The sequence below is a fragment of the Gadus chalcogrammus genome, chromosome 8 (genome assembly GCF_026213295.1).
Source record: "Gadus chalcogrammus isolate NIFS_2021 chromosome 8, NIFS_Gcha_1.0, whole genome shotgun sequence".
NCBI lineage: Eukaryota > Metazoa > Chordata > Actinopteri > Gadiformes > Gadidae > Gadus > Gadus chalcogrammus.
In genome coordinates this window covers 21,916,315-21,925,184 of record NC_079419.1, presented here as the reverse complement: position 1 = coordinate 21,925,184, position 8,870 = coordinate 21,916,315, and the positions used below count along the sequence as shown (strand labels likewise).

General features: G+C 44.4%; 1 long non-coding RNA gene across 1 annotated transcript; it reads right to left on the bottom strand.

Annotated features, from left to right (window-relative positions):
- Positions 1–4,936: 4,936 nt before the first annotated feature.
- LOC130388342 (uncharacterized) lies at positions 4,937–8,530 on the bottom strand. The gene is made up of 3 exons (XR_008896402.1): positions 6,426–8,530; positions 5,297–5,446; positions 4,937–5,044 (listed from the first exon to the last, which is right to left on the bottom strand). It is a non-coding gene; the product is annotated as an uncharacterized LOC130388342 (long non-coding RNA).
- Positions 8,531–8,870: the final 340 nt, after the last annotated feature.

The window sequence follows — 8,870 nt, the reverse complement described above, 5'->3', positions numbered from 1 at the left end:
CACACTTGGCTGCATAGGGCAGTTGGGGCTGAAGACTCTGTCTCCATCCCTCCACTTTGCGATCTATACCACCATATGGGTGGGGATTGATTGTATCTTCCAGGTACGGCATCCTGCAGCGAGTCAGTATGGAAGGCTGGTTAGCCAACGACGGGTAAGATCCCACCTTGACACCCGGGACGACCTAAGGCAGGCACAGTCACGATTACTTGGCAGAGTCGCTGTGGGCACTGGCTTACTTGATCATGAAGTCAGGAGCTGCAACAATCATAGGAAGTGCCGGGTGGGATGTAAGGTGGAGGAGGAACAGGGGTCAGATATGTCAGCTCTGGCAGCAGAGGTGGTCTTGGAACGGGGCATGTCGCGTTTTATTTTATTTTATTTTATTTACCTTTGTGGTATAGAAGCCCACTAACGCATGTACGTTTTTCGGTTTAGTGCATGACTTTGGAACAGCGTGGTTTCAGGCGGCTGATGGTAAACCCACCCATATTGGGCTTTGGTTTTGGACATACTGGTTTCGATTTCCCTTCCCAAAAGATTGGCTTTAATTTGCTGATGGTTAAGGTTAGACGTTTCGACGTTGGTTGCACCAACGGCGTTCTTAGATTTGCTTATCATTTAATGTGCATGGTTTTGACCATTGCGCAAGGGGGGAGGTATTGAGGAGAATTAAATAATAATAATAATAATAATTAGAAAACAAGGTTTTTCTTCACCATACTTGCAAACAATGATTGACATCCAGCTAAATGAGTGTGAAATACAGTGTTCAACAGATGGGTAGAAGCAGTCCCATCAGAAGTCCAAAGTGCGGCTACAGTAATCAAGTTTCGGACTAGAGAAGTCATGACTAGGTTTGGAATTCCGTCAGAAATAAGCTCAGACAAAACGTGATTCAACATTTGCATGTCGAATAAAGATTAGTCTGTGTCTACAATCCTCAAACCACAAGGTATGGTGGAGAGAGGAATGGGACGCTTGAGACAAAGATTAACAAAGTTAAATTAGAGTACTAAATTAACGGACTAATGCACTACGACTGACACTAATGAGTTATCGCATGAAAACTAACAGAACGACGAGTCTAACCCCGCATGAAATGCTTAAGGGTCGACCCATGCCTTCACTTAACTTTCGAGGGTCCCAAAAGGGACTTCCATTAGAGTAATTAGGAATAGAATTAAGGAAAATATGTTTAAACATCTAACTGTTGTACATAAGTTTGTAATTCCAGCAAGAGATACACAAAGTTCCAGGGCCGGAGGAGGAGCCAGATGCAGCCACGCCCGGAGCCGACCAACTACCCAAGGATGATGCAATCAGATTTCGGCAGGGTTTGAATCAGTCCTGTTTTGGTGGTCCACTATTAACAAAAAATGTTGATTGGATAAATAATATATACTATAATCAGCAACGTTTTGTCAATTTTTCCACGGATAAGGTCAAGGGACTATATAGATATAGATATGCTATTGGCAGAGCAAGGAGGGGTGTGTGGGATGATAAAGACGACATGTTGTACTTTTATCCCCAATAACACAGCACCGGATGGGTCGGTGGCCAGGGTGCTGGCAGGGTTACATTCCCTCAGATTAGATTTGGCAGAGAGAATTCCGGCATTAATGACCCCTTCACAGGATGGATGGAGAGCCCAATGAGCGATGGGCGCTACAGGTGCAGCAGGTGCCATCCAAGCTTACCTGGGGATCGAGTATACACCGGAGAGTTTGGACGAGGGACCACCAGAGGGGCCCGACCTGATCCGGCTGGAGAACATGGTGGGCTGCCCCATTCCCGTCCCCGCCAACGGCACCACCCCCCTCCCACCTGATGCACCCACGTCGCCCGGACCAGGGATCTGCGTTCCGGTACCAGGGGCTGCGGCCCGTTCCCTTAAGGCTTGAGGGCGCCCCTGGCTGTATTCGCTTCTGTACGCTTCACTGTTTTTAGCCGCTCCCATATCTATGCCCGCGTCTACGCAACCGACGCCGGGAACATAAATGTTGTTGTGTATATCGCTGTCCCACTAGATGGAGCTCGGGGATACACACGGGCGAGATTCCAGGGGCCTTGATTGCCCGTTTATCAGATGAGGTCCTGAGCGCAGTTGAATAAAAGGGTCTAATGCTCAGGTGGCGCCTTGCGTCCACCTGCCCGTGATGACGCTCAGGGCTATTCCGTGGTTTCAGTTGTTCCCGTGCCCCGTGCCTACCCTGGATACCCCATGCGTGTGATTGCTTATTGTTACACGACCAGCTGACTCCTCCTCACATCCTTAGTGTGTGGTCACCTAGGGATGGGTTGAGGGGGATTGCCATTCGTTATCTACCTCATATCTTTCTATTATTATTACTATTATTTAGGGACACGTTTCATTGGTTGCATTTCTTTCCTGTGATTGTTATTATGTAGTATGTGTGTGATTGTTGCATTTTTGTTTATTGTCTAATGTTTGTTTTATTGTTGCATTTCGTTGTTATTATTAGGGTTTGGTGTTAGTTTTGTTGTTGGTTGTTGTTGTTTTTGGGGTATCGTTTGATATTTGTTTTTTTGTTGTTTTTTTTGTTTGTTTTTTTGTTTGTTTTTTTGTTTTTTGTATTAGTGTATGCTTGTGGTATGTTTGTTTTTTGTGTATTACCTGCTGCCACTTTACTTGGTATTGTCTGTTCGCGATGTAAGGCCGGGGTGGATGCCACCCCCTAGGTGGGGTGTGTATGGCATACCCATGTCTGAAGCATGGGTGGCGTTTCTCCCACGTGGTTCCCCATACACCCGGTCCAGCGACTTATTTTAGTCCCATGCTCATGGTTGTTTGTTTTTATGATAATTTTGCCTTCTTTCTGTTATTTCTAAAAGTGTTATGATGGTAGTCCCGCGCTGAATCCTATCCCTCGTACCCCTAATGAGTAAAAGTCGTCTTGCGACGACTTGAGGGGGATATGTTGGGCAAAATAACCTGCTGAGCACATATAAATATAGCTAACTCCCACCCTAGCTTGAGGAGCACAACACATGGCAGTCACGATACAATATAGTCAGCTTTTAACACATAACACATACTGGATAACATAGTCAGGTGAAGGCCAGAACCAAGGCCCCATTTCTCCTCCAAGCAAATGTAAACACTCAGACAATGCCACCGTTTCATCCTCAGAACGGGAGGGCCACAAACAGGAGATTCTGTGAGGCTCTCCCCCATCAGGAAGAACACAAGAAGATACACCTGCATACACTAGGGCCTGGGAAGCAAGGTCAAGCAAAGACACACAGAACCATACACATCTTAAACGCACACACCTCATCGAGAGGAGGATACAGCATAAGAGTGTATCACACGGAGACTCTTCCCCTTCTTCTGAAGCAGACCTTCCATGGAGGCGAAGCTCTGGACGAACCATCAGCGCTGATTAGGGACTTAGACATATTCGATTTCTCACGCTTTATGACTCTGTATAACCGTTGCCACTTTACTTAATAAATCCAAGGTCCTCGTGCCGATAGACTTTATTACCTCTCCGTCTCATTTCATCTGGTCCAGTAACTAGACAGACCGTTTTTCCCTTCAGTTTCTTCTGATGAGCAGTCCATGTCGAATGAAAAGAACACTGCAGACAACTTGATGAATGCGGGGACCCTACAGCAGCCGTCGCCCACTTTTTAAACCATGTTTATGACCCGTCATAAAACGTAAACAGGAAGTACCTCTGTGAATAGGGGTCCCCCCTTCACCCCCACCCCCCTCCCAAACCGGAAGTGAGTTCAGATAGGAATGGACCCTAACAGCATATAATATAGACTACTACTGTGTTTGGGGCCCACTAATACCTATATTAAGGCATCCATGAAGTAGCATGCCATGGGACCTTTAATTTCCCATGGCACAAACACTGGGACAAATGCAGTTGATTTCTTGTTTAAACAGGGTGAGAAAACAGGGAGTGGAAGGATGCGACCATATAATGTTCAGCTAACTGTTGTTTTACAGGGGTATTTGTTTAATGGAAAGTGTTGTAGACTATGCATGCAAATCAATCATTCAATAGCTTTTACTGTTATTCAGGGCTCAAAGTGCATTGATACTAAAAAAAAAATGCATGGCAACTACTATTGGTTAGTTGGAAATAATAATAACAAACAGCTGAAAAATGTTCATGTTACAACAGCTAAGGCAGCAACCTACTTAACTATAGTGAACTAAAGCACAGGCTTGTGGGGGAGGGGGAGGGTGAGGGGGGGGGGGGTTGTGAAGGCAAGATTACAGATTGGCTACCTGACGTGAGAGATGTTTTTTTTTTGTTAACAGAAGAATGCGTCATTGAGATTAAACATCTCTTCAAGTGATCTGGCCAAGACAAGCAGCAGTAGCCTACAGTCACACATAGCCTACACATAAAACATAAGAAAAATAAAACAACTAAAACAGTCGGAAGGGGGGAGGGGGGAGGGGGGATTTCAATATCTCAAGACATTTCTGGAGGCTCAAGGAGGTGGATAATGTTTAAAGAAAAAATAACGTTTTGCAAAAAAGTGTCTTTCATGGACATAAGGCTCAGGTGGGAGAGTGTGTCGACGGCGGGGCTGTTATCTCAATCTTTGCCGTTGTCTTGAAACATCTGCATCCGCGTGTGTGCAGTGTGTGTATGCACGTGCATGTGTGTGTGTTGTGTGTGTGTGTGTGGTGTGTGTGTAGGCGGTGTCCTGCGCTGCCCTTGTCTTGAAACGCCTGCATCAGCACGCCCGTGTGTGCAGTGTGTGTGCGTGTTCGTGTGTGTTCGTGCACGTGTGTGTGGATTGTTTGTGTGTGTGTATGCTGTGTTTATGGGTGTGCATGCGGTGTATGTGTGGTAACCCTATTATTATCACTAAATCTAACAAAAAACAATATTTAACATTATCATTGCTATTAATACAATCAATTATATGATTACTGTATTGTAATTCTATTCAGGAGGATAGGATTTAGACTCACTGAAGCGCAGGGAGATGAGGAGAATACTCAGCAGTCCGATGCTCACAATGACAGTGATGTGAAACCATAGAGCTGTTCAGGAGTAGGACACACACACACACACACACACACGCACACACACACACACACACACACACACACACACACACACACACACACACACACCACACACACACACACACACACACACACACACACACACACACACACACACGGTCACTTCGGCTAAAAAAACCTTAAATGTATTTGGAGGAAATCATACTTTTTGGATCATTGTTTTGGACTGGATTATTTCTTTTAAATTCTCTATAAAGGGGCACCTACCAAATCTTCTCTTCCTGGTCTCCTCCCGGTCCAAAGACGTGTCCTCAGGTTCCTCAGAGAGTCCAGGCTCCGGTTCAGAGATCGTGACCTTTGTTACTCTCTGACGGCTTCCACGGCGTCTGGACTTAGCCTTCTTCTTTGCTCTACCAGCTGAAAAAACAACGTCACTTGTTTTCATTCTGACCAATTATCAGCTTGCACTCTGATATCATCAGTGTAAGGAAATGTTTTTCTTCTACTGCACACAGACTCACGAACGCACTCAAGCACACGGACACACAGAGTAATGTACACACTGATATATTCATACTGCGTGGCTGTCATTCACAGTCCAGACTCCCTACGGTCTCCAGAATCCCTCCCCGTCTTGAAGAAACACCTGAAGACCTCTACTGAGAACACCTCAGTAAGTGATGACTGGTACTGTGGCTCTCGTGTTTAGAACACACTTAAGCAGAGCACGTACTGGTCTCTAGCATACATGTTATTATTCCCTCATTATTGACACATACAAGCACATAGTTATACAGTAATGCACACAGAATTACATACGTATACAAACAGTAATGGAGGGGGGACAACATGTGGCCTGCGTGTTGCCAGGGTCTTTCACATCGGCCCACGCAGAAAACACAAGGACATGTATTGTGGGATAATCTAAGATATGTTCATATTAATGACAAATTTTATAGAATTATGTTAAATTCATAAGTACACCTGATATCACTTCAGTTAAATGAGAAGCCATTATTAAAACACAGAATTCTTGATTAAATTAACCATTGTCACTCTAATGTCACGTGGCACTACCATTAATAATAAGTCTTGAGAAAACTAAACTTGTGTTCTGCTCCCTAAAGTTACTCTGCACTCTGTTCCACGTATACTTGAGATGCCTATCAATAGTCCGTTACTCATGGCATAATCACAAGTCAAGTTAGGTTAACGTGAGCTTTTTGTCTCAAACGCACACATCTTTATTTAGAATAAATATATACGGTCACTGGTTCATCAGGTCGGACCCTTTGGCTAAAAAGGTTTTCTAAAAGTACATTTTAAATGTATGCAGTTGAAAACACTTTTCTTTTACTGAATTATTTATTTTAAATCCTCTCAAAAGGGCACCTACCAAATCTTCTCTTCCCGGTCTCCTCCCGGTCCATAGACATGTCCTCAGGTTCCTCAGAGAGTCCAGGGTCCAGTTCAGAGATGGTTACCAGGGTTCCTCCCTGACAGCTTCCAATACGTCTGCTCTCAGGAGTCAGCTCTGCTATATCATCTGAAAAAACACGTCACATGTTTTAATTCTGACCAATCATGAAGTGACAGCGTTTTTCCTCTACTTGTATCAGATGTCTTCATTTGACTCACGGACGCATGCAAACACAAACACACACAAACCACAAGATATTTTTTAAATTGAATATAAAGATAAAACATATAGCAGACAGCTTTTCAACTTTTCTATCACAACTTTGTCATTGAGTGAGTGAGTCTGAGAGAGAGAGACATTGGCCCTCATTTATCAAACGAGCGTACGACAGAAAACGTGCGTAAAATGGATCTACGCTCATTTCAACGTTGAGCTTGGCATTTATCAATTTGAACGTGAGCGCAGGCTGCGATGAAATCTCACGTCAGGTCTGAGCTTGTGTACGCAAGTTTTTTTGGCGCAACACACGGGTATTTCACTGATGAATAGTGCAGCACAAGTAGCCCATGTTGCACATCTGTATTAATTACTAAATAAATTGGAATTAGCCCAGCCGTTCAAACAATTACAATCAAGTCAGCCCTAATTAAAAACAGTATTGCTATGAAAATAATTAGAATGTGACAGGTGAAATGTTTATTCAGCTGTCTATATAAACAGGAGCTTTGCCAAATAGGTGGTCGAGTCGCAGCGATGGCAGATCTGGCTCTGTTAGAGGACCTCAACGCACGTCTAAGACGAGAGAGAGTTTTTCGAGACCGCGCCGATTTTTTTATGGAGAGCGATGAATGGCTCTTGAGTCGTTTTCGTCTCCCAAGGCATCTCCTGATGGAGCTATGCAATGATTTGGAGCCACAGTTAAGGCGAGAAACTAGGCGATCAAACGCAATACCTGTGCCAGTGCAGGTGTGCTCTACCTTGGGGTTTTTGGCCACCGGGACCTTTCAGCGGGAGATCGGGGACAGGTCTGGTATTTCCCAGCCAAGTATTAGCCGAACCATGCCAGCAGTTTTGGCAGCTATACTGTCCCTCTCTGAACGTTATATTAAATTCCCATACACTAACGATCAGCAAACTGGAATCAAACGGGATTTTTATGCTATTGCTAGGTTTCCAAATGTGATTGGTGCGGTTGATTGTACCCATGTGCGTATGAAGCCACCATCTATTAATGATTACGCGTACATCAACCGCAAAAGCTACCATTCGGTTAATGTTCAGATTATTTGCGATGCCAGAATGTCAATCCTGAACATGGTAGCCCGATGGCCTGGGGGCACGCACGATTCTTTTATTTTCCAAAATAGCAACGTTGGGCATCGTCTACATCAGGGCGCACTACATGGTCAGAGTCATCTCGGTGAGTTACGCTGCAGTCGCACTGCACCGGCCTCCTCCCGTTTCTTGCTTGGCCGGCTTCACAGCCGCAACACGTTTTTTGGTGATGAGCTTCATGTCGGACCATTTTTTCTTCACCTTATTCGGAATTAAATAACTTTAACGGAATGCAAACAATAGCATATATGTGAAATGTTTTAAGCTGGATAACAGAAGTTGTACATTTAATTTATTATTTAATTAATTTAATTAACAAACCTCTTCCGTAGCCCGACGAACATTGGAAACAATATTCACTGCAACAGTTATTTCCTTCCATATAGCATTCTTTTGCTGGCCTTTATTGCCAGCTTTTAGGCTGCCAAATAAAACCAGACGGTTCGCATCCACCAGTGACCCGAGCGTCTCCATTTGGGTCTCGGAAAAATTCCTCTATTTTACCGTTGGACGTTTCTCCATGTCGTAAAAGTTGGGGGCGAGACTTCTGAAGACGTGCTTTTATATGGGCGTGTCACGTTCATTACGATCGATCTCAGCCGCCGTATTTATCAACGCAAGATCCTTCGTACGCTGGGATTGGTGTGATACGAAGGTTTCGTAAATCTCACGTGGGTCCTATCGTAAGATGAATCATGCGTTCAGATTTGCGCTCATTTCTACGTTCGTTTGATAAATGAGGGCCATTGTGTGTATGGTCTAAAGCAGTACGGGTTGTTCCAGTACTTGATGTTAACTCTGATTCGTATCATTTCTGTGAAGCCTATCTCTTCTGCTCACAGGGAACTAACATCCACGCAAACCACGTTTATGTTGAACTTCAATCATTCACTCCTGTGTGTGTGTGTGTGTGTGTGTGTGTGTGTGTGTGTGTGTGTGTGTGTGTGTGTGTGTGTGTGTGTGTGTGTTGTGTGTGTTGTGTGTGTGTGTGTGTGTGTGTGTGTGTGTGTGTGTGTGTGTGTGCATGTGTGCGTGTGTGTGTGTGGGAACACTTTAAAACAAGGTACGCAAAAAATTGGGTAGTTA